This window comes from Panthera pardus, unplaced genomic scaffold (assembly GCF_024362965.1).
Source record: "Panthera pardus isolate Hobbes unplaced genomic scaffold, ASM2436296v1 HiC_scaffold_11, whole genome shotgun sequence".
Classification (NCBI taxonomy): Eukaryota; Metazoa; Chordata; class Mammalia; order Carnivora; family Felidae; genus Panthera; species Panthera pardus.
Window position 1 is genome coordinate 32,331,618 of NW_026526666.1, and position 24,450 is coordinate 32,356,067.

Sequence of the window (24,450 nt, forward strand, 5' to 3'; positions counted from 1 at the left end):
ATCCTCTGCACTTGCTATTCCTACTATTGACCCACAAATTCACATGGCTTCTTCTTTCACTTCGTCCCTATCTTAGGTCTCCATGTTCATATTAAGTCTAAAATTAGAGTTCGCATCCCTGTCTGTCCCCATCCCCTGATTTATTTTTCTTTATAGCATTCGTGATTCACCAACATTAAGTTATGTAGCCATTTGTTTCTTATTGTCTAGTTTCTCCCATTAGAATGTAAGGTCCTTGAGGGCAGTAACTGTTTCCTTTACTGCTGTATCCCTAGCACCTAGAACAGTATCTAGGCCATGGTAGGAGCTAGGAAAATGTTTGTTGAATAAATGAATGAATGGATTAATGAAGGGTTACGGTCATGTGATTTCTCAAAACAATCTTATCTGCTCTTAGGAAAGACTAATTGTTCTTTTCTCACAGTACAAAATACCATGATGGTAGCTAACCTATGTAGGCTTTGAGCATAAGAAATTTTAGAAAATCTGAAAAAAATGCCTTTTGGCTTCAATTCCCCCTACACCCTCCTATCCATTCCCTATTACTTCCATATTTTATTTATTTATTCAATAAACATTCGATAAATGTAGATTGAGCATCATTTCCTCCCTAATCTAATAAAGAAAAAAGTTCCACCTCTCTGCTGATACTATATTTAGTGGAAATACTATCTTGAATAAGACAGGATTCCTTCAAAAACCCATTGGCTCTTCTTGCTCAAAACTTTCGAGGGTCCCAAAGGGGAAAAAATAAAAAAAAAATAGCTCTGTCTGCATTAGTTACTATCCAATTTGTAGCCACAGAATCTATTGGTTTTCACATTTCCATATTTGTGAGGCACATTAACAACCATAAGGAAATATATTAAATGTGAAAATGGTTACCTATGTGTCAATAGAAAGTCTGCTCAGAAAATGCTTCCTGCCACGGTGATTCACAGAATGCTGACTTACATGATTTCATAAACTCGGTTACCCGCTCGCAAAGTTATCTAGTGCTTAAAATGTAATAAGAGTTAGAGGCTTTTTTCTTTGTTTTCACTGTGAAAAACTGTGTTTCCTTTAGAGGAGCTCACAATTTATATACTGGAAATATATAAAAGAATTATGTGTCAACAAAATGATGTTTAAGGTTTTAAATCATCCTAACAGTCAGCCCTGAGACTTCCTCACTAGACATCTCAGAGACTTTATGAAAGTTTTATTCTACAATTCCCTGCTTGCCTTTACTCTTAGCTGCTTCTTCCAGCTATTCATATAGTTTGAAAAATAGAGTTTATATGCTTTAAGTTGCAAGGCATTTAGAATTTTCATAATCTCTTTATTGTGGCTGAAGCAGTCAAAAAAATGAAGTCTACTGTTGATAATATTTCACTGTGCTTTTACTACATTAACTGGAGCAAGAAGCTGGAACTTGTGGCATTTTTTAAATACTCTATTTTTAAGGAAGCTTTTACTATGAGCAAGGTATAGGGTAATTAAATTAGTTTCAAAATGCTCTGTAAAGATCCAGGAGCTGGGTAATAAGGAAGCTTTATAAAGAGCAAATGCTGAAAACAAGGTTCTTGAGAAGAGGACTTCTTGTTTTGTACTTTTCGTAGCAAGCAGCCATGTGCTAAGCACTTGGTAGGTCATCGTTAAGTCCTTGTCTAAATTAATCTATAAAAGCATAATCAAGAACTGTACATAACATCAAATTTCAGATCCCATATTTCACAAGAGAGGCAGTAGTGTGGAAGAACTTCCTTTGCAAAATATCAGTTAAAAACGAAGTAACTTTAAGTCATTGATGAGATGGTTATACTCTCTTATTGTTTAATGTAAGTTTCCTTATGGTTAACCTGAGCTTGCAGCAGACCCCCATCTCCTGCCCCCTGTGGCCTTGTCTTATTGGGTTCCCCATTCATGGATTTCCATATCAATTCTATTTAGTGTTTACTGTGCTTCAGACACTATATCTGCACTTTTACCCTTAGGAAGCTTACAGTCCAGGGGTAAAGACCAATGAGGAAAGAGGAAAATTCAGTGCTGTTTTAATTGCAATCCTTTACTTATTACAAGAACTAAGATTCAGGTCATACTTCATGTGTTAGAGAGATTATTATAGAGATTAATTATTATTAGAATATAAGCACACAATAACCCAGGGAAAGCTGAGCCTCCTGATTTCAGGAAAAGTGAGAATGGAAGGTAGCTCTGTATCCAGGTGGCTCTGGGATTTTGGTGGTTTCAGCAGCAGGAGTTCAGAGCCCTTACTATGGTCTCTTTACTTCTGTCTCTTACCCTTCTGCTTATGTGTGGTTTCTGCTCTTTCTCTCTCTGTTTTCTGGTTTCTGTTCTCTTGAAACTTTGTCTTGTTAGGGACCAGTCATGATTTTTCTCTACATAATGGGTTTTCACAATTTGCGCCTCCTTCTAACTTTTTGTATTTCTTGGTTCCAAATACTTATAAACATGACAGCATTGGTCCAGCTCATGTTTTTCAAAGCAACCCTGGCTTCCCTCTGGCACGTGTGCCTACTCCTGATTTAATCAACTGCAACAAGGGGGTAAAGTCACATGATAAGAATAGGTCTATGAACTGTCTGTTCATCAAAGGCTGAAGGAGGAGGCATAGAACAGGCACTGTGTTGATATGTCTACTTCAAATTTATCCTTATAAGTACTAGGATGTCATGGTACACAGAATTCCCTAGGGTTACAGAATGGACCCCTTGACCAAGTCTGAGAGTAGTCAGAGAATACCCCTTAGGGAAGATGACTCTTAAAGCAGTGTCAGTAGGTTTCATCAGTTAGCCAGGTAAAGAAGGAGTGGGGAGTTGTATTAGGCAGAGAACACAGCATGAGTAAGGAATAGGAGCAGGAAGAAATGTGTTTCAGGGACTGAACCAGACAGAGTTTAATCTTCCTGAAACTGGAATAGTTAAGCCCAGAATGGTGGGAGGTAAGAATAGAGCAGACAGGACCTGCTTAGAATGCACAGTGCAAGTAATGGGAACAATCGTCTTATGTGAGAGAATTGGTAAGATCACATTTACATTCTAGATACATCATCCAGAGAGCAGATAAATGGTGTATATGAACATGGCAGGACTAGAGGCAGAGACATAAGGTAGGAGGATAGTTCAGGTAAGAGATTTAAAGAATTCCAACTGGAAAATGGAAGTAGGAATAAGAGGAGGTCATATATTGCAGAAATATTATTTGAGTACAATCAAGTATACTAGGTAACTAATTAAGATGTGGTGGGTAAGGAAGAGAGAAAAGCCCATGCTTGTTTGACCAAGTTGGTCGATGGTGGCGTCATAGTTGAGATGGGTAAGAAACAAAGGAGACTAGGGGCACTTGGGTGGCTCAGTTGGTTAAGCATCCAGCTCTTGACTTCGGCTCAGGTCATGATCTCAAGGTTTGTGAGTTCGGGCCCCACCTTGGGCTCTGCACTGACAGCACATAGTCTGCTTGGGATTCTCTCTCTCTCTCTCTCTCTCTCTCTCTCTCTTTCTCTGTGCCCCTCCCCGGATCATGTGCTCGGTTTCTCTCCCTCTCAAAATAGATAAATAAACTTAAAAAAAAAAAAAAAAGAAACAAAGTAGACTAGCTCTGGGGGAAGAGTGTTGGGAGAGAGTTGAGACAGAAGGAGCTGATATGTTGGAGGTACCTGGGAGGTACCTGGGAACCAAGTATGGAAGAAGTAAATGACTCAGAATAAGAGGGAGAGAAATAGCATTTTAACCAGTGTTTTTCTTCATATTACTGAGAGAAAGTACAGTTGGAAGTTGAATAGGTGGGGCAAGTGTGAAAGAGTGAACTTAACAGTTCATCCAAAAAGAGATGTAGATTCATTCTCCTAGTCACAGATGACCACACCATCTGGTGTCATGAGAACCACATGCTCCCAACTTAAGATCTTTCTGGACCTCCAGTAAAATCCATTCCTTTTGATCCTGATGATATAGTAGGAAGGTATTCATTGAACTAACAGGAAAGGGTAGTTTGGGACACTGAGCACTTCACTATTCTTTGAACAGATACCTGCCCTGTGGCGTACTCTATTAGATAATTTAGAAGGCAAACTTTGCTTGTTGCTTGCAAATGAATTTGATAAATTGAAGAATTACTTAGGAAAATGAGGTACGTGGGAAACGTTGAGGTTAATAACAAAAGAAGGAAAAAGTCGAACTACCAAAGGAATAGAATAAATGATTGGTTTACTTTAGGTAAGAATGGCAGAAAAAGACAGGTCATAGTGAACTGCAGATTGAATAGGATTCAACAATGTAAAGAAGCAAGTGTGATTTTAAAATATCAAAATCAATCATATTATCAAAAGATCTAAATAGAAGTATAGCATATAGGAACAAGCAGAGATTCATCTTCCTGGGAAGTCAGATTCCTAATCGAATACTGTATCTATTAGTTATTCAGTTCTTACCAACAGAAACAGACTCTGGATATGATTTAGCATGATTTCAATTATAAATAATAGAAAATCTAAATCAAAATGGCTTCAACAAGAAAGGGAATCTACTGCTTCATATAATCAAAAAGTTCGAGTTCCAGATATCTTTAAGGATGTGGTTTCTTTGTTTTCATTAAGGTTATCAGAACGTTGGCCTCATCCTAAGACCAATTTCTCTTGTGATGGGAAGGTAGATCCTGGTACTGATACAATGAGGTTTGCATGCTTCACATCCCATGAGAAAGAACAAGTTTTAAGATGATTCCCACAGAAGATAGAGGTAACCTCTTTCTCAGAATCCCCTCCCAAAACATGTCTTCTATTTGGCCTAAATTCAGTTACATGTCCATTTCTGTACCATTTGCTGTGGCCAAAGGGAGGGGATGTGATAATTAGCTTGAGTCATTCAAGATCCATCCCTAGAGAGAGAGAGAGAAATGCAGTCAATTCCACATCACATGCATGACTGGGATGTCTAGGGCCCCATTAGGAAGAAGCAAGGGGGACTGCATGTGGGAGATACAACCAGCAAATGTCTGCCACACCACTTAAGCAGGAAAGAATGTTTTGGGGAAGCCTGGAGGGTAGCTCAGCCTGATGCTTCAGCTTCCTGAGGGAAAGCCTAGAGAATCCACCCTGGAAATAGGACAGCAACTAGGCCAGCTCCTAGAGTCTAGGGGCCGAGGTAACAGGGACCAGTTAGCAGTTATTTCAGAGCACGCTGCCAGAATGGACCAATGAATTGTTTTCACCCTCTTATTTTACTCTATGTAACAGTTAAACTCACATTAGAGAGAGTTGGCCAAGGTTGGTTGATGTGCCCACAACTCAGCTAAGAGGGGTCAGAGAACCTTGACTGATGGTCCCAAGAGAACTATTCATAATGGAAGACAGATAATTATTTCTGAGGACATTGAGATAATTTTCTTTTCTTTTTTTTTTTTAATGTTTATTTATTTTTGAGAGAAAGAGACAGAGCATGATTGGGGGAAGGGCAGAGAGAGAGGGATACACAGAATCTGAAGCAGGCTCCAGGCTCTGAGCTGTAAGCACAGAGCCTGATGTGGGGCTTGAACTCACCAGCCATGAGATCATGACCTGAGCCGAAGTCGGGTGCTCAACCGACTGAGCCACCCAGGCGCCCTGAGGTAATTTTCTAAATAAAGGGAGAAGGGAGTCTGGGTTGTCCCAAATAATTGTCCACTACAAGCATTATTATATTCCAAATATAAAAGGGGTATAACAAACTTAGAATGGCAGAATTAAGTAGAGAAGATAATTATAGGACAAGCACTTTTTGACAGAAAACGTGCTATTCACATTTTTATGGAACACCTAATGTATGCAATGTGCTATGTTGATATAAAGATTTTATGATGCCTTTTCTACCTTTCTGGATAATGCAATGCATTTTAGAGCTGGGAGGAAAGAAACTTAAAGTTCATGCAATCTGCCATCTTATTTTTAAGGCAAAGAGAACAAGGTAAAGAAAGGTCAAATCATGAATTTTGACACAACATTATTCTAAACTATCTGCAGTCTTTCTCTTATGCTTTATCTACCCACTTAGTTCTGCAATGGTCATAAACCAAATACATTTCAGAGAAAGGGCCCAGAATTATCTCAGGTTGAAGATAAGGCTGAGAAGTGATTGGAACGTCTTCTTTATCATCAAAGGGGCAGGTCAGAACCCATTGTTAAGACTCTAGTTCTTCCAAGTCACTTCAAACCAAGAGTCGCCATTTGGAGGAACAAGAAAGTTTGCTTCAAGGTCTTTCAGAGAGATATGGTGGCCGTGAAGGCTGTATGCTTAAGAGCATACCCTCTTACCTGAGGACCAAGAAGAAAACTAAATTAAATTAAATTAAAAATAAAATAACTACATATGACTTCCATATAGTTATGCTTTCAAACAGAAGAAGGTGAGAGGGGCAGTTTCTCTGACTTTTAAAGGTACCTTCTGCTCCTCAGATTCTGTAGCTTCAAGGCTCTTTCTTTGTATTTTAGTTCAAGAAATGCTTTTTTCATGTGCTCCTTTTAATCCGTTTGCTACTGTAGTACATTTAAACATCAGCAGATGGGGCCCTTGGTTCCTTTGAAGAACGTCAGGCTTGAATTTCGTTAATGTCTGTGGCCCACATGAATCTTTCTTGTTGTTTTACAGCATGTTAAATTTGCACACTCTTTATAGTTCACAAACCTTTATTTAATCAAGAAAAAGAAAAGTCACTGACAAGAAATTCCATTTTTCCCTCTTCCACTGTTCTATAGGGATAAGTCACAAATGGAAAAATAAGTATAATGTAATACGCAGACATCAGCATCTTTGAAAGGGCAAGAGAAGTCAATGTCAAAATTAATCTGTTGTCCTCAAATCGGGAAGCTGTGTGGGAGGCTTTCACTGCACTGGACCACAGGTGACAGGTTGCATCCAAGTTACCTTCCTTCTGGATTACTTTCTTTTTTTCTTTCCTGAATTTCATTTTATAAAGGCATTGTGTGAACTCGATGGTTTTGAGCACTCACCAATGATCATTTTTTTTTTAAAGTGACGTTTGTCGATAGTCCATAAAGAGAACAACCGGTCCTCTGGTCTATGCACCTGTTCAAGTGGGTAAGTTGCCGCTTCTTCAGCGTGAGATCCTTTCCCAGGAAAAATGTAACAGCGCTTTGAGGAGGGAGTGTGGTTTGCAGGGCAGAAGAGAAGGCAGCATTGAGCCCTCCTGGAGTTCTCACTTAATTTTCTGCCTGGCTTTTTAACCGGACCGTGCTCTGAGAATTAATCACTGTTTCTCTTGTGTCCCCCCAAAAGGGATGACCCAGAATTTTATTTTTGGCAAAGTACCATGAGATACCCAGAGCGAAAATGTTTCCTATGTGTGAAGCTTGATTATGTAAATACTTACTTCATTGTGCTTACTGCATCTCCGATTAGTATGATTTAACTGATAGATTGAAGGCATCTTCCTTTGTGTAATTAATATTTGTGTTGTAAATAAGCTCTTATGCTTGGACAGATCTTAATAGCAGATTTAAAACCCACTAAGAAGACTAAGGGTACATCACTGATAGAAGAGATAAAATTGGGACTCCTTTTTGTCATGATTCTGAGTTTAAACAAATAGGTCTGTTTTCCAACATTACTGACACCTCTTAAGAACTGATTTTAGCTTGAAAGACCGCCTATATATTTTAAGGCACATTACAGATCACACTCATTTCCAAATTCTGGTCTTAAATAGCTCATAAATCAGTGAGAATGAAGTGTCTTCATTGATAACATTCTCTATATTTTTAGAAATTTGCAACCTAATGTGGCAAATTGGGATGCAGTTTGCAGATTTAGGATTTACGGAGTTTACACCGATGAGACTAATGTATTACTTCTGGGTAGAGATGATGTTTGCCTGTGGTTCGCCTGAAGCAAATTTTAGGGAGGAATTGTTCATTTCTCCTCTCCTTTTGTGCTGACATGCTAAGTGATATATACGGAAATTGTGTGCACTACTTGTGCCCTAGTCTGAAGAACTGCTTGTGGGCAAATTTCATTAGTACTTGATTAGTACTTGTGCTAATTAAGCCAGGCACAATTTTGCCTCCAGTCCTAGTATGATGAGTTAAGGCTGGACTGAAAATGTGGCCCTAAATGCATATGTTAGAAGCCCATAAAGCCCATATAATCCCACAGAGAATTCTCACTTGACTCCCCCATTAAGGGTCTGAAAAAGTGGAACAGAGCACTCCTTTTCCAGTGCAATTTGAGTTCACCCAGATATGTGATATGCTAATGTTTAGATTAAGCAGATGGCAAGGAAGGCAGTTGTTAGTTGAGGATTGTTTTTCCCTTTCTGCATATTATTTTCAAACAAACAGCTTAAGAGGTAAGTTACTCTACCTCTTCCCCTTGCTTCCCCTTGAATTAAAATAATAATAAAAAAAAGTTAGAAATTCCCGCTTGTATTATTATCATCCTATGGGCCCAAGTGTGCCCATCTTAATTGGGATGTGGTGTAAGAGTGGTTTCCACTGTTTTGGTGACTTGTCTGCTATTTTTGTCATTTCAAAGAAAAGGGAGATAGGGCTTGGCTGAGTTGAGGAAGGGAGAGGAGGTGAATTTGGAAACAAAAGCTGCTTGGAACAGAAGAACAGATGTTATGCCTCCAAATCCTTGTCTAATTTCTCCTCAGGGCTCGGCAGTGCTGGCCCCGATTTTCCTGCTTTTCTGTGGTCCCTCCTCCTCCTCCTCCACCCCCTGCCTTCTCCACGAGTTCTCCCCCCATACTACCGCCTTTGCAATTTTGGAGTGTTCCCTATGAGTTTTTGTTACATGCATTATGATGAGGCATCTTGAGTCACTTTATTAAAAAAAACTTTAGTAACCTTCAGAATTCCTCAGACCTTGCTCAGCCTCTCACAAATGAATAGGTGGAGTTTTAAGTATCAGGTTTATCATTTATAGAATCATAAAATTTTAGAGCCAGGAGCAGATACCATTTCATCTCACTCCATTTATATTTTTAGCAAGAGATTTTGAAGACTCTGGAGTGGCGGGAAAAAGTAAAGGTTGGAGTGCAAGAGGCAGAGACAGAGACAGGGAGGTGAAGAAATTTTAGGAAATTTTGTTTTTATTATTTGTTGTTGACACATTTCCTTTGGGGATTTCTCCTGCAACTGCAGAAAGTATTTAACTGCTTTTCAATTACGTTTGAATGCTAGGCTGACCTTTCTTTGAACGCAACTCATTGCTTCCATAGGCTCCAGGGTTGATTGGCTCAGCTGGGCTAAGTGAACAAGTCTGTGAAACCCACCCTCACCTGTACCCATCTTTCTCCTTCTCTTACCTGGGAAAGTGGCTCTCCTTTCAGCCAAGACCAGGCGTGGTCGCTGCTGTCTGGATCTTACTACCCTTCCTGTGTTCTCAAGACATTAGCTACCTCCTGCCCTTTACTGCTGTGTCAATTTGTCCTTCTCTATTAGATTATCCCCCATGGCCTACAGAACCCAGCATGCACGATGCATGGGCCGTGCATTTCCCTTCTGGTGTCATCTCCATTTCTTTACTCCCCTTTTTAGCAATGATCCTTGAGTGTTGTCTACACAAGTCATTTTTATTTTCTTACCTCCTTTTTGCCCCAACGCAGTATATCCATTGCCCCAATTCCAGTATGGCTTCTGATCCCTTTAATTCACTGGAACTACCCTTGCTGGGGCAATATACAGTTTCTTGGTAATGACAGATCTGTCTTACATTTTTCTGTTTTCATCTTGTCTTTTCCCAGCCCCTCTTGAGGAACTTCTCCTCTCTGAGTTTCCATGATGCCACCTTCTCCTGTTTTCTTCCAAACTCTCTGGCTCTTTTATCTCATTCTCCCTTTTGGTCAGAAACTAATGTCTATTTTGGTCAGTGAACAAATTCCATATAATGCCTAATATGGAGTCTGGTATATAGTAGGCTCTCAAAAAATACTGTGCAAGTGAATAAATGAGATAGTTTCAATTAAATGAGCATCATGCTTTTTACTCTAGAGATGAGATGTGCAATAGCCATGTGCAGTTATTTAAATTTAATTTAAGTTGAATAAAGTTAAAAACTTCATTCTTCAGTCATACTGGTCACATTTCAAGTGCTCAATGGCCACCTGTGACTAGTGGCTACCGTACTGGACAGTGCAGCTTTTTTGAACATTTTCATCATTGCTGAAAGTTCTATTGGCCAGTGCTGTTCTAGAAAGTTTAAATTCAAGTGCGGTTGCTGGAGCCTGGGCCATGTAAGCCATAAAGTCATAGAGAAATGGGCAAATGATTGTATGATTCTACAGTCCTACAAAAACACACAGAACAAATGCTCAACTAGGACAATGAGATATTTTAAACACAATGAAGCAGGAGAGTGTAGTATCCTAGTTAAATGCATGGGATTGGCAATGGACAGATTTGACCTAGTCCTGTAATACTATTTGACAACTATATGTCAAGAGCAAGGGTTCTACCCATTTTGTTCCTCTGTCTCTCAATTTTCTTACCTGTAAAATGGGGCTAATGGTCATACTTTTCTCATAGGAAGAGATGGAAGAGATTGGTATACATAAAGTATTTAGTATTGTTCCTGGCACAAAGGGAGAGGTCAGTAAGTGACAGCTATTATTATTGTTGTTGTGGTATGTATATCTTCAGGATGAAGACACATGTTCACACATCTGTTCTTCCATCCTGTCAGTGTTCATGAACCCTGGTGTCTTTTTAAAAAAAATAACATACCAACAGTGAGTCAGGGGTCATACATAGTAGACAGATTTGATAGGAGAACAGGATTAGAAATGAGAGAGCCTTGAAGAGTAGGATTTACCTGGCAAAGTTTGATACAGGATGAGTGCACTTTTCTAAGATGATCCGTTTTCAGCTTGGATCTCTGTATCCACCGTGGCCACACCTCAGAAAGGCTGGCTGTAATAGTTTCCACCAGGAGTCTACATGTTCCTCCCTGACTTACAGTGTCAGGTATTTGTTCTTTTTGGGCTGACAACACAAGGAGATGCTGTTGTTTTCCCCAGGGAGAGTGCCCGAATCCACATCATGGATTTGCCTGTGTTCCTCTAGTGGGTCTTATGGGTTTCTTTACAAAGGTATTGTCCAATCAGTTCCTTGTAACATGCAGATAACCACCCACGATTTTCAGTTCCATTGCAAGAATGCCAGGGAGTTAACCAACCTGTCTTTGCAGGCACTGACAGTCTCAGAAGAAGCACTTCTGCAGGTACTTGTCACTTATAGTTTGACATTTCTGACTCACTGTGCCCCATAAGCATGAATTTAGAAATTCCTTTAGGAAGGATTTACATTTCACAAATTTTAGAATAGGTCTGATTATCATTTGTAGTCTCAGATTCAGATTTTCTTTCTTATTACAGACTTATTCAGCCCAGGTCAGCAGTAGTGCCTATGAAGGGAATTGGGTTGCCAGGTTTAAACATAGAAAGTGGCTTTGACACACCTGTTTAGGGATTTACTAATTTCACAAGTGCAGTAATTTGAGCAAATCACATGTGAACCCCCCCCCCCCTTTTCTTAGCATCCATTAGTATAGCAAGAGCCCTGACTGCCTCTATCCCTACCCTCCATAGCACCAGACCCAGCTGCTATTAGTAGATTCCACTAATGAGCTGCTTCATCTTCAAAAGTTCTCATGGTCAGCTTTTTATAAAGTGTTTTAATTCAGTTTGATATATACTGGAAATAGAAGATTAATTCAATTTTGTATTGTTTTTTATTGTGTTCAGATATGACTATAAATGACTAATTTCAATATTTGTAACATGTCCATCATCATCCTGATCTCTGTGCCTGCTCAGTTCACTGGGTTAGGACTTGAAACCAGTGGGTGCTTCAGCCCATGGCCCTGTCAAGCTCTCTAACCTTGCCAGATGGTTACTGTCACTAGGGGGACAGCTAAACATCTCTATAGATCATGGCAAACCTTGTCTGAAACACAGCTCAGGGCTTGCCCTTCTATAGTATACTAGATGGGCTAGTATACTATCTTCCTTTATAAATCACAGCATACTCTCTGGGCTTTAACTGCATAATATTGGGGTTACAAATGAAATTACAGCCAGAATTTTTAACTGGGCACCACAAAAGATGGTTTTCTAAGTGAGAGAAAGATCAACTAGTAAACCTTTGGCTCTTTCCAGCAATATTTCCATCCATACTCACCATTAAATAATATATAAAGTAATTTTATGATTTGATGCATATGGAATGCTCTTTATACAGACCTAGGAGATTAAAAAGATAAAATGTTTCCCTCTCTATTGCTGAAATAGCCAATGAAAGAGAAGGAAGACTGACCAACAGCAGACTGCTTCCTACAGGGAATATATTAAGTATCCCCAAAATGAGAATGTTAGTTCCAGGAACAAAGAGTTAGTTCATTTAAATGATTATTACTTTATCTTTATGGTCTCACTTGCTTTTTTTTTTTTTTTTTTTTTTTGCTTCCACAGTTATTTTTTTGTATTTTTCTTTGAGCCACTGTTTCCGTTCTTACCAAGTATTTACAATTTCTTTCAAGTGAGATCAAATGGGATTGCACTTCCTGTTTTGTGGGGGTTGGCTCCACCATTGAAAATTATGAGTGCCAAGCAGAGAGAATCGGGTAACTAAAGGGAGATTTCTCCCTTTAGAAGGAAAAGCTGCATTTTAGTTGAAAAGGAAAGACAATGCAGCTGTTTTGAGTAGCTTACATCTTTAGAAATGCTAATGAATGTGATTGAATTTCACTGAAAGTGGGGCTGAACAGTTCAAGTCAAAAAGAAAAAGGAGTTTTGAGGAACTAGTCTCATTTAGAGACAAAGATCTTATTTACAGTAACTTTATCCTAAGATCTCCATTTGCTGTGCTCCTAATTTAAAAATACAGAGCCAAAGCAAAAAATGTTCACCTAAGCTTTTGGCTCTTATCAGTTTTCTCTAAATGTCTTTTTTTTTTTTTTTTTTTTTTGGAAAAGCATTGTTCTCCAATAATAATAAGTTCAGGAAATTTGGTGTCAAATTTTGCTAGCCCTTCCTCGTTTAATTGAATAGGGCATGTGAAAGGAAGAAACAATGCAGGCAGGCAAAGGAGACATTTGCCTCCGGTGAAGAACCGGTGGTATTGCTGAAGGGAACCTTGAGAGCAATGGAGCTGTGTAATTACCTAGGATTACAGTTGTTACTCTTCATTATACATGAATTTTTAAGGATAACAATTGATCTATCTGTCTAGGCAACAAGCTCTCCATTTTTCAGGGATTTGGAGGGAAGTCTTAGATATTGTTAAATAACAAAAATTCAACTGAGCAAATTTGAAGATCTAATTGGCCTTATTCAATGATTCATGAATCCGGCAGCATCCCATCCAGTGAGTGGAAAGGAGCTCCATGGAGCTGTAGAAAAGGAGAGGTTTTTACAAACAGAAAGGGGCTGGACAAAAGAAATGATTAGCAAAGAGTGCATTGTTTGAGGCCAGGTCCCTTCCTAAGGGGAATAGAAGGGGCCTACTGGGCAGATTATCTCACTAGTGCTGACCAGGTAATTCTGTGTTGACTTGTTGAAGTTTGCTTTCCTTGGGGGCTGAAACTGCAGTTAGGTTGGACATTCAGTCTTGGTTTCTGGATGTGGGGTTTAGCACAAGTAACTCCATTTGGGGCCTGTTGTCTCTTTTTAAACAATATCTACAAATGGTAAACTTAAGTCTGTTTTGGGTTGTTAGTCTTCCTGCAGAGAAGCCGCTCATGACTGGGAGGTAGTGAAGCATCCGAAACCAAAGACGGCAGGGAAGACAGATATTAGGAGGCTCTGAAGAAATCTCTGATCTTAACATAACTCAGGCTCATCTTCCTGACTTCTGGCCCATGTTTCTCTTTCAGTCATGCTTTCTTTGTCCTTTTCTCCATCTTTTCCATTATCTGAATTAGTTCAGAGTCAGTAAAATAAAATGCTGAAATAAAGAATTTGGAGGATTGCTTCCATCTATCCGCCTCCATGATAGTAGGGATTTTTGCCTGTCTTTGGTGTTTTTGACACTGATGGGACCCTGATACTTAGAACAGTACCTGGCCCTCAGTAAATATTTGTGAAGGAAGGCAGAAGAAATCTTGCTGGTAACTTGCTACTTCACCTTTATGCTACCATTAGGATCTAGCTGGAGTATTATACCTAGGGCTACCTAGCTTTGAGCAGGATAACATGGCCTCCTTGTGCCTACACATGATAAGAGCTCAGTAAATATTGAAGGAAAGAAGGTAGAATGGGAGGAAGGTTACAATTAGCTTCAAGCAGGCTGACACCAATCTACTAATTTAGACAATAACTTCAGAAAAATAACTGAAATACTGTGGATGAACATGCTATTACCTCCTCAACATTAAGTATGTAAAATACTCCCTGCATTTTGGACAAATGCATTTCTTTAAGATAAGAACTCTTTGCTTTATCCTCTTTGAATGTAGGGCTGTAACTATCTCTTTGACTACACAAGCATTTTGGCTTTTGGTAGTACTGTGGTGTTATGTATGGTTGTGTTAAAAGATAAGAAGATTGATGAAGACCCTTACGAGAATTTCTTAGGATAGATAGAAATCTTTAAATGGAAATATTTGTCTACATTATGGTAAAAATTAATCTGAGTAAATTTAAACTTAAATCTATATGCAACAAGGTTTAGGAATGCAGATTCTCTGCTTATGAGAAGTGGTTTCCATTAGACCAAAGAAACTTACTTATTTCTTTGTCCATTCATTCACTCACTGAACAAACACATGACAGTCTATTCAGTATAAAATACATTGTGATAGACCAAAGGAGAGAAGGAATGCATCCAGAATGATTTTCACTATCTTTCAAAATAGACTGTTTTACACTCCATCTTCAAATCCCTAAAGTCTCTTAGATTCAATGCTATGATCAGACCTATTTATTTTCATCAACCTCTTTCATGGTAGAATTAAGAACATGTGCTCTAAAGATCATGCGAGGTCTAGTTGAGTAAACTTGAGTTTGGAGAATAGATTTAGAGTCTATACGCCTTTGACAAAATAAAGATATGGGGGAAGTAAAGATGGCAAAAATCAGTGAAAAAAGTAGGCACCTGTGAAACAAATAGACCTAGGCACTGGTTACCTATGTCTCTGTGTGGATCTGGCTGGAAATGTCTACTAGGCAAAGGGGCATGATCAACTGGAAGTAGATTGGCAATTCAGCAAGCATACCAGTGGGGCAGAACAAGAACAGAGGAATTTCAGAATAACCTTCTTTAACAGAGAGGGGCAGGGTGGGGCATCTATGAAGAGAAATGCATTGGTTAAGGTCCAGGATGGGTCTTCTCTAGTCAAAGGCAAACTTAAAAGGATAAATAGTGAAGAATTTAAAGTGGGGTGCCAATCGAGTACAGGAGAACAAAATGTAGAGCAAATAAAACTCCCAATATATTACAAGGATCTTACTGGTACTTTAAATAATTTTTGACTTACATGCCTGTTTACAGTGATCTACTCATATCTACTTTTGGATCAGACTGATTAAGTAGAAAGGTAAAGAGAGGGTTGAAAACAACAGGAATGTTATAGGTACTAAAAGAGTTTTGGAGAAAGAAACCCCTGATTCCAGAAATAAATATTATTTAACCAGAAGAAGCATGTCGAAATTAGGTGTGAAAAATAGCCAACTTCTCAGTCTCTAGAGATGATTATAGGGGCCATTGTACTATGTGAAGGTAAAATTTAACAGTTAGAAATGTTGGATTGGGGATCCCTGAAGAGATTATGGCATCCCATCTTTAGTCACCTTTAAGAACACAACTTTTGCCTTAGGTATTGTTTTACCCAGAACAAAGAAGCATGCATCTGATGTCATGGAGGCATTCTTTTCAACTCTGAATTTTGTGAATTGAACATCAGAAACCAGAGTTAGGGTGCCTGCGGGGGCTCATTTGGTTAAGCGTCTGACTCTTGATCTCAGCTCAGGTCATGATCTCATGTTCGTAAGATCAAGCCCTGTGCTGGGCTCTGGACTTATAGCATGGAGCCTGCTTGGGATCCTCTCTCCTCTCTCTCTGCCCCTCTCCCTTGTGTGCACACACACTCTCTCTCTCTTTCTCTCTCTCTCAAAATAAATAAATAATTTTTTTAATTAAGAAAAAAAAAGACACCAGAGATAACTGAGCTTGAGTAATAATGTAGGTAAAAGGCAAGGTCAAGAGCTCGAACAACAGAATCTGACAGCAGGGTCTAAAGGTCTGCCTGATGCTCCTACTGTGATGCTAGTGAACACGTAGGCACACTCGCCTGCATGAGTTTCTGGTGTGGCAATACGTCCCTGGCCAGAAAGCAAAGGAGAGTATGTTTACATAACAACTACATCTACATTTGATCTTTATGTCCAGGACGGTCAAGGGAAATGCATCAGCATTTGCTTCTATCATTAGATATGAGAAGGTCCTGCTTATCCTCTATAAGCCAAACCTGACAGTTCTCCCTCATTTTGTTGTATTCAGCTGCTTTTGGAAAGCTACTTTGGTGCTTGGAGCTGCTGCCAACCTTTTTCAATATAAATTAAAAGTCACAAGGCTCTGCCACTTCTCTGCATGTGTTAAAGAGTTGCAAAAAGCCATTCTGAGTTCACTTTCCTTAAAGAGTCCTTTTTATTATTCACATCGAAGCTGTCAATTCAAAAAGGCTTGTTATAAATGGATTAATTTATGGCAAGATTGTTGATTGACAGGAAAAAGTTTGTTATGTATGGATTTGACATCACAACCATGCATAGCCAATTTTCCCACTAACAGCTTCTTTATGGAAGAATTCTTCCAGCCACATTGCATAAACAGCTGTTGGAAACACCTTTGCATCGATCATTTGTAATAGTTTATTAAAGTGGTACCTGGCAACATGTCTATATAGTTAAAGCCTTGCTCATTACCAAACCCCATTTTTCAGGAGTTTATTACTCAAGCTTTTCAAATCGTATCACACTCAAGCCTCATGTGTGAGCACTCACTCTAGGCATTGTTTCTTTTGTTAGTGAAGGTTCTAAAGCAGGGGCCTCACTTCTTAGGAAGTGGCATGGACTGCAATTGATTCTGCTTCTGATTTTTGAAAAAAGTTTCTCTTCTTATAATCTTTTTTCTATGAAAAAAAAAGAAATGCTTATATCTTTTCTTCTCTAGAAATAAATATTTATTAAAAAAAAGAGAGGTCCTGGGGTGCCTGGGTGGTTCAGTTGGTTAAGCGTCCGACTTCAGCTCAGGTCACTATCTCCCGGTCCGTGAGTTCAAGCCCCGCGTCGGGCTCTGGGCTGATGGCTCAGAGCCTGGAGCCTGCTTTCTATTCTGTGTCTCCCTCTCTCTCTGCCCCTCCCCCGTTCATGCTCTGTCTCTCTCTGTCTCAAAAATAAATAAACGTTAAAAAAAAAAGAGAGAGGTCCTAATTATCATAAGGATGCCCTTACAGTTTTTTTAGTTTATACTTTTATGCGCTTGTACCATATTTGGAAGCTTATCTCGATCATTTAGATGCTTGCTATTTTCCTTCCTCTGTTCTTTGCTGTTCTCCTTTCCCCGCAAAACAAAATCCTCCTTAACTGGTTTTCCCCTTTGTCTTTGAATCGAAGGACAACTCTCCTTCCTTAAAGGTTGTATGTACTGCATAGCAGGTAAGAAGATGGGCTTATTATTGAGACTCCAGGTTGGAAATGCCAGCTCTTTTACAGGCCATGTGAGCACAGGCAAGTTATTTTGCCTGTGCAGTCCCTGTTTCTGCTTCCTCATCTTAAAACAGGGACAATAACAGTACCAACTTTTTAGGTTTGTTTTAAGACCTAAGTAAGCCACTATGTGTAAAGAACTTAACATAATGTTTGGCACATAGTGAGAGATCAATAGCTGGTTGCTGCTGCCCTCAAATATAGAGCAAGACAGAATGAGTAGCTGATACTAATTCTCCTGCATCCTTGGAATGCCTTTGAGCCTTCTTCCAGGGTCAGGACACATTTTCTTACAAATATCGATATCCCTTAGCACCTCCATAGGATATTGGCAGCTCTTTTTGGCAGCTTCAGTGGCAATGATGCCTCCTGCCCCAAACCTGGTATACACTGGAGCTTCCTCACAGGGGGTAGAAGAGGAAGGTGCATAATGAACTGTGATACTCCATTAGCCTGGATAAGCCCCAGAGCATATGAAGAGCTAAAGGAGCCAGCTGGCTCCCCAGTAAGCCCTGGTTCTGCCAAGACCCACTGATTGCTGACGAGGAAGCAAAGAGGAAGCCCTGGTGTTGGAGGAATGAGGAGGGCATTTCCCCCCCAAGATTACAAAGTCATTGGCTCAAGCAAACTGTGAGGATTGAAAGAGCTAACGAACGCTTTGAAATCCATCGAGAAAGACGTTATTAAAATCCACTGTATTAGTCTGTCATTTTTAATCTCTCGGGTATGGGTCTTTGAATAGGGTGGGAGCAAACTTTCTTGTTGATGATTTATAGAGTGCCTGAACTGACTTCCAGATCACAGTCATACACTGCATGCAAAGCAGTATGCTAGGCTTCCTCCAAATGATCAGAGTTCCACAGCTGGATTCTTAAAAAGAAAAAAAAAAAAAAAAAAAAAAAAAAAGCTGATGCTACAAATGTTATTGGTGAAAAAAAAAATCGTGTAGGGTTTATTTCTCTTCTTTCCTTTTTTTTTTTTTTAAGTTTATTAAGAATGAAAAGACCTCTACAGCTTGGCTTTACTTGTTATTTTCCCAGATATTTAAAAGAAATTCATAGGCAAAAAAAGTAACTTTTTCCAGCCAAAATGCAGCATTTTTCCTTCTGTCCTCACAAAAGTGTTGCTATCTGTGTCAGTTATAGAGAATACATCACCCTCTTTTCCTTGGAAAATGCTCCTTTTGTGGCTGGTGAAAATAACAATTCTCCTACTTGGCATGCAAATTCTCATGGGAATATGGTTTTGTTCCAGAAAAATATTACAAAGTAGAAATTGAACATGTCGTGATGTATTTTCAAAATTATCAAAAACGCTCATGCAAAGAAGGGGGCAGTCTTTGACATCACTATGAAAACCATATGCAGCATTGTAATGTCCAAAATCATGACTTCAGAGACTCTTGCTTTAGTACATGCACCTGAGAATATTGTTTCCTTCTTTTATTTTCATGAGAATCAAACTTCAAACAAATAGAACTAATCAAACCAGACAGTTCTCAGTATAGGCAATAAAAACAGCTGAGGGATCTTATTTAGAGGTACCAGTAATTCATGAGCTCTGCTATCTTGATACCATTTGGTGATCTGCTCACCTGTGATGTCACTCCCCACAGTGACAAAAGGCAGGAAAATCAATGTTCTTTGACATTATTCCAAAAAGCACTCAGGAAATACTAAAATTTTTTGAGATGACTAAATTTTTGAGGTGGAGAAGATTGGCATTTTTTGAAGACAGAAGTGTACCCCCATGACCCTAGCAATACCACCATTCTTTGATCCTGCTTAGACAGGTTGGGAGGAAAATAGTGGCTAGTCAGAATATTCATCAGTTTCATCCCCTTTACCTTGGTGAATGGTCCAGTGTTTAAGCAATTGCTGATGGACTCCCCCAGTAAGAGGTCATCTCAAAGTCTTCTGTTGAGTGAAATCATTGCATTTGTGATTTTGGGGGCACATTCCATTTTCATGACTATTTGAGGATATCCCAAAAGGCAGTACAAGGAGGTATTTGGACCAGGAATGATTGACAGTGTCTGTAAGTACTTATTATGTCAAGGTTTCAGCTCGTCGATTGATGGGAAATGATGTATAATAAATTAGAATGATCACACATCATTTCCCATCGATTGAAATGCCAAATCCTTGACGGAGTAATGAGTTATGGCCAATACCACTCACTGTCTTAGGGGGAGATTGATTGCATATCCTTTCATCGATGTGATCAAACAACTAAGAAATCCTAAGTACACATCTAGCTCCCCAATTTTACCATCGTTCCGGTGCAGAGCATGAAGTTAGTGTTGCCTCAGTGAGCATTGCACAATGCCATGTGGGTATTGAAGCAAGGGTATTCTTCATCATCTGATGCAGTGAGATCCTCACTCCCTGAAGAAATACAGATGCATCCTAAGTGCAGAGAGACTCAATGAAGCACCATTACCCACCCTAGCTACAACAAAACAAGATAGGAAGGCTCCCAGGTCTCTCCATAAGAGCAAAAAGGAGGAAGTTGTCAGTAAGCTCAATGGAATGAATGTTTAGTATTCTCATGTACCAGTGGGTGGGTGTTTTATCCTTTTTCTCTTGTGTCACTTATTCTCAGTATAATATGCTTTCTAAATCATTCCGGTGGGTGAGACCAATTCATGTTCCTCCCTGGTAAGAAAAGCAGTTCCTTCTCATCTCATAATTAAATACCAAAAACCACCAGCTGTGAAAAATTTTTGTTTATTTAGATAGCCAACCTGTCTGTTTTTTCCAGTGGAGGCGGAAGAACTGGCACAATGCATGAAATTCACATTCTTTGCTTCTCAGTCAACACTCAGTGAATATTTTTAAGGCATTTTTGGGGGCTTATAATGTCTTCATCGGCATTTTAGAGCTAAAATAAATAAAGATTCTTTGAAAACTTTATTAATTCAATAAATGTTTCTTGAGTAGCCACTTGTGCAAGACATTGTGATGACCTTAAAAATATTGGGAACCAATCCAACATGAAACTTTTGTCTCAGTTAAGAAACTATAAAAAACTTGCATGCTTAGAAAATACAAGCTGTTCCCCAGCTTCCTATGTAACCCCAAGCATTTGATTTCTTCATAGTTTGAAGGCCACAAGAGGGGAAACCCTAGAAGGGTACAAAATATTGTCTGTCTTGAGAGAGGCACTTTGTAGTCAAATTCTGGTTATTTAACTTTGTTTTAGAAGTCTAAAAATGTTGATATTCTTCTTAGTCTATCCAGAAAAGCTAATGTATAAAAAATAGGGTGTGTGTGTGTGTGTGTGTGTGTGTGTGTGTGTATGTGTAAAAAAACAAACAAGTAAGTAAGTAAATAAATAAATTAAATGTGTTAAAAAAATATTGTCTGCCTTATTAAGGTGCCATATACCCAAAGCCCAGACAAGTCCTGGCATGTTAGGCATTTAGTGAATATTGTTGAATGCATAAATGAATAAATGAATGAATGAGGTATTTGAGATTATAGATCCTTTTCAAACCGGTGACTTAATCCATGTTTTTAAAAATCTCCACTTTTATATTCACTTTTCCTTCCTTGATAGAATTATAGTGACCATTAGGATTATCTCCAATATGGTTACATCAAATTTAGCTATTAAAGGAGGACAGGAGTGGACAAGGAAAGCAAGCCAATATAACTGATTCCTGCTGTTTGCAGGCACCCTCTAGGGTGTTCTCATATTGCCTTACTTACAGGAACCCTGTGAAATAGGTATCATTCTCATTTTACAGATGTGAGGTCTGGAGAGGTTAAGTAACATTCTCAAGTTTACACGAATAATGAGTAGAATTGCTGAGAGTCCAACCAAACTTAAGACTACTGCTGACCTATTCTTGGGGTACCAGACTGCCAAAGGAGTCTCAGGTAGGCATCCAGAGCACCAGAGTAGGGTTATGGTTTTAGGATTCCAGTGAGAGACTCAAATAAGGTAGGGGGACATGGATAATGTAGGGTCCATCATGTCCTGTCCATGCAATGGAGACACAGAAACCACAGCTACATCTCAAATGATTCACTGAATGAAAAAATAGATGAGATTAATGAATACCCTATAAAACTTCCTAAGCTTTCAGGAAGGTTAAACACCACAAGCACAATACTTGACTCTCCATACCACTTACTCATGTCAGAAAAGAATGATTGATTATTCACTTGATTCACAGTTCATTCTGTAGTTACTATAGATGAATAATATATTTCCTGTCAGCAAACAGTCTGTAAGCAAGTATTTATAGGATGGTAATGTAAGTGCTAGTGGAGGTAAATGCAAAGTCCTATGGGAGAGTAACATGTGGACAAGTGAGATTTTGTTTGGGCTGGGACAGGACTGGAGGCAGTAGGGAAGACCATGTAGATTAGCTTGGATTGAACACACTACAAGGGGAATGGAGGAGGGAGGGTTCCTCTGAGAGGCAAGGAGGGAAGGATTCCAGGCAGAGGGAACAGAATGTGCAAAGGCATCGTAACATTTTTAGTAAACTGAATGGCATATTTAGGACACTGCAAAATGTATACTAAAATTTATGCCAGTATTTATGACTTCTTTTCTGGAAAAAACAGAATTAGGTTGGGAACATTGGGCTAGAATGAGCAGACTTTAATATGACACAATAATTTTTGTACTCGTGAGCGTTATTGCACATCCCCACGCAACTGATTCAGTCACAGCTATTACGTGGTGCAGATGGAAACAGCTGATAGGATAGGATCATCTGGACCATAGTCATTAATTTATAAGTAATTTTAAAAAAGTACTTCTCTAATAATATTTGTATCAGGTTGTAAAGAGCCCTAAGGTTTAAGAGTGGAGTCATTGGCAATGAGGAAGAAAAAAGACCAATTTCATTGGCTTCCTCCTCTTATTCAAACAAGTGGAATGTTGTATCAAAATGCTATCATTAGATAAGCACAATATAAGGTAGTAAGAAAACACCCAAAATCTGTACCAAAGCAGACTGAGACCATTCCCATGTTGTCAGGATTCTCGATAGGGCATCATGGGTGGCCGTTTACCATTATGAATTCACTAGCAGACAATTCCCTGATTCTATCCTCAGGAAATCTAACCCTGGAAGAATTTGAAACATAATTTACATTTAATTGATTATACAAGCAATCTCTAAATTTGGGTAGAGTTGCACTCTAAATGTTTATTTAAACTTACTTGTTTGTGTTTAAAACACATTTTCCTATAGAAAGAATGCCATGTGTGATGGTTGGATTCAGGGGCTGTCTATAAAGTCTTCTTGTGCACTTATCTGGAAACCAGAAGTGTAAGAGTGATGGCAAATCTTATTTCAACTACACCTGTTACATCTAACATTGTTTCTACAAGCATATGTAATGAAGCTTTGCTTCTGAATACTCCTCAGCAATGATATCTCTCCTGGCAAGGGTCCCTTCTTATTGTGTACCCAAAGTTTATAGCTCTTTTCCTTTCTACATCTGCATAAAAATAGAAGCTCATGAGGTCATCCTTTTGCTACACATTTTATATTAAGGAAAAAAAAAGATAATAACCTTCTTGGGTAGTAGGAGCTGGTTCTTCCTCCACAGTTTATGTAAATGGGTTGTTTATAATCCAGAGAAAGCCCGTGCTGTTATGATGGTAATACACAGGGTCACAATGATGTGTGTTCTACCACCTCTACCTTTGGATTAGTCTGCTCAGTGTATCCATTCAATATATTCTTAAAGGCAGAAATTATAATATAACTGACAGTTGTATAGTGAGTGATTTGCAATATACAAAGTACATTCACAACATTTTTTCATTTGATGCCAACAATAGCCCTGTAAATTAGATGTTGTTATCCCATAATGGTGACTGAAACTCAGTGCTGTGAAGTAACATACCCAAAGACCCACCACTACTGGATGACAGAACCGTGATTCAGGCAGATCTTTTGATGCACACGTCCAGTGCTCTGTCTATGATATCAGACTGGCATGGAAAAATTTATATTGTCAAAAGACTAAAGGTTGAACACTCAAATCGAGTTAAAGCATTTGTACCAGTCTTTCTTTTAGAAAATGGAGAATCCTCCTCAGCATTAACTTGGGGTTTCTTTAAGTCCACCAATACCGAAACAATTGGATTTTCTGCCAAGAAACATTAAGGCTGATTTGACAAGAATGACGAGGCACTTTAGGAGTTGATTGACTGTTAGTACAAGGCTTTTAGAGCTTTCTAAAATTGCATCAACTATAAGTGAAAGAAATGGAAGTATCTACTTCGAGTTTCAAAGGAAAGCCTATGACATGAAGAACGAATGGTAGGATGGTCAAATATGAATACATTTATCCAATATTTCTTAGATCCCTAAGAAATATACAAGTTCATTTGGTTCTTCCACAACTTTATATGGTCCTCACACTCAGAGACCCACTGAGATCTAAATTGTTGAATGTGAAAAAATCATTTTGTGTTTACTGAAGGATTTTCAGAAGACCCTTTAGTTAATACTCTTATTGAATGTGTTTGGATATGTTTGTAACTCCATCTTGGAGCTTCCTATCTAAGGCAAATTTACCCTCCTGTCACCATACTGATAGGGTCTGGCAGTATCAGAGACCAACGGAAGATAAAATCTTTGAAGTTGACAGCACCTCTGCTGAAATCTTCAAGGTGAGTGGTAGAAACTTCCATAATGAATCTGTAGTTCTTGAGGATCCATGATGACAAGAATTATTTCAAAATTATTGCAGTTTTAAAGAAAAAAAAAGATAAGGT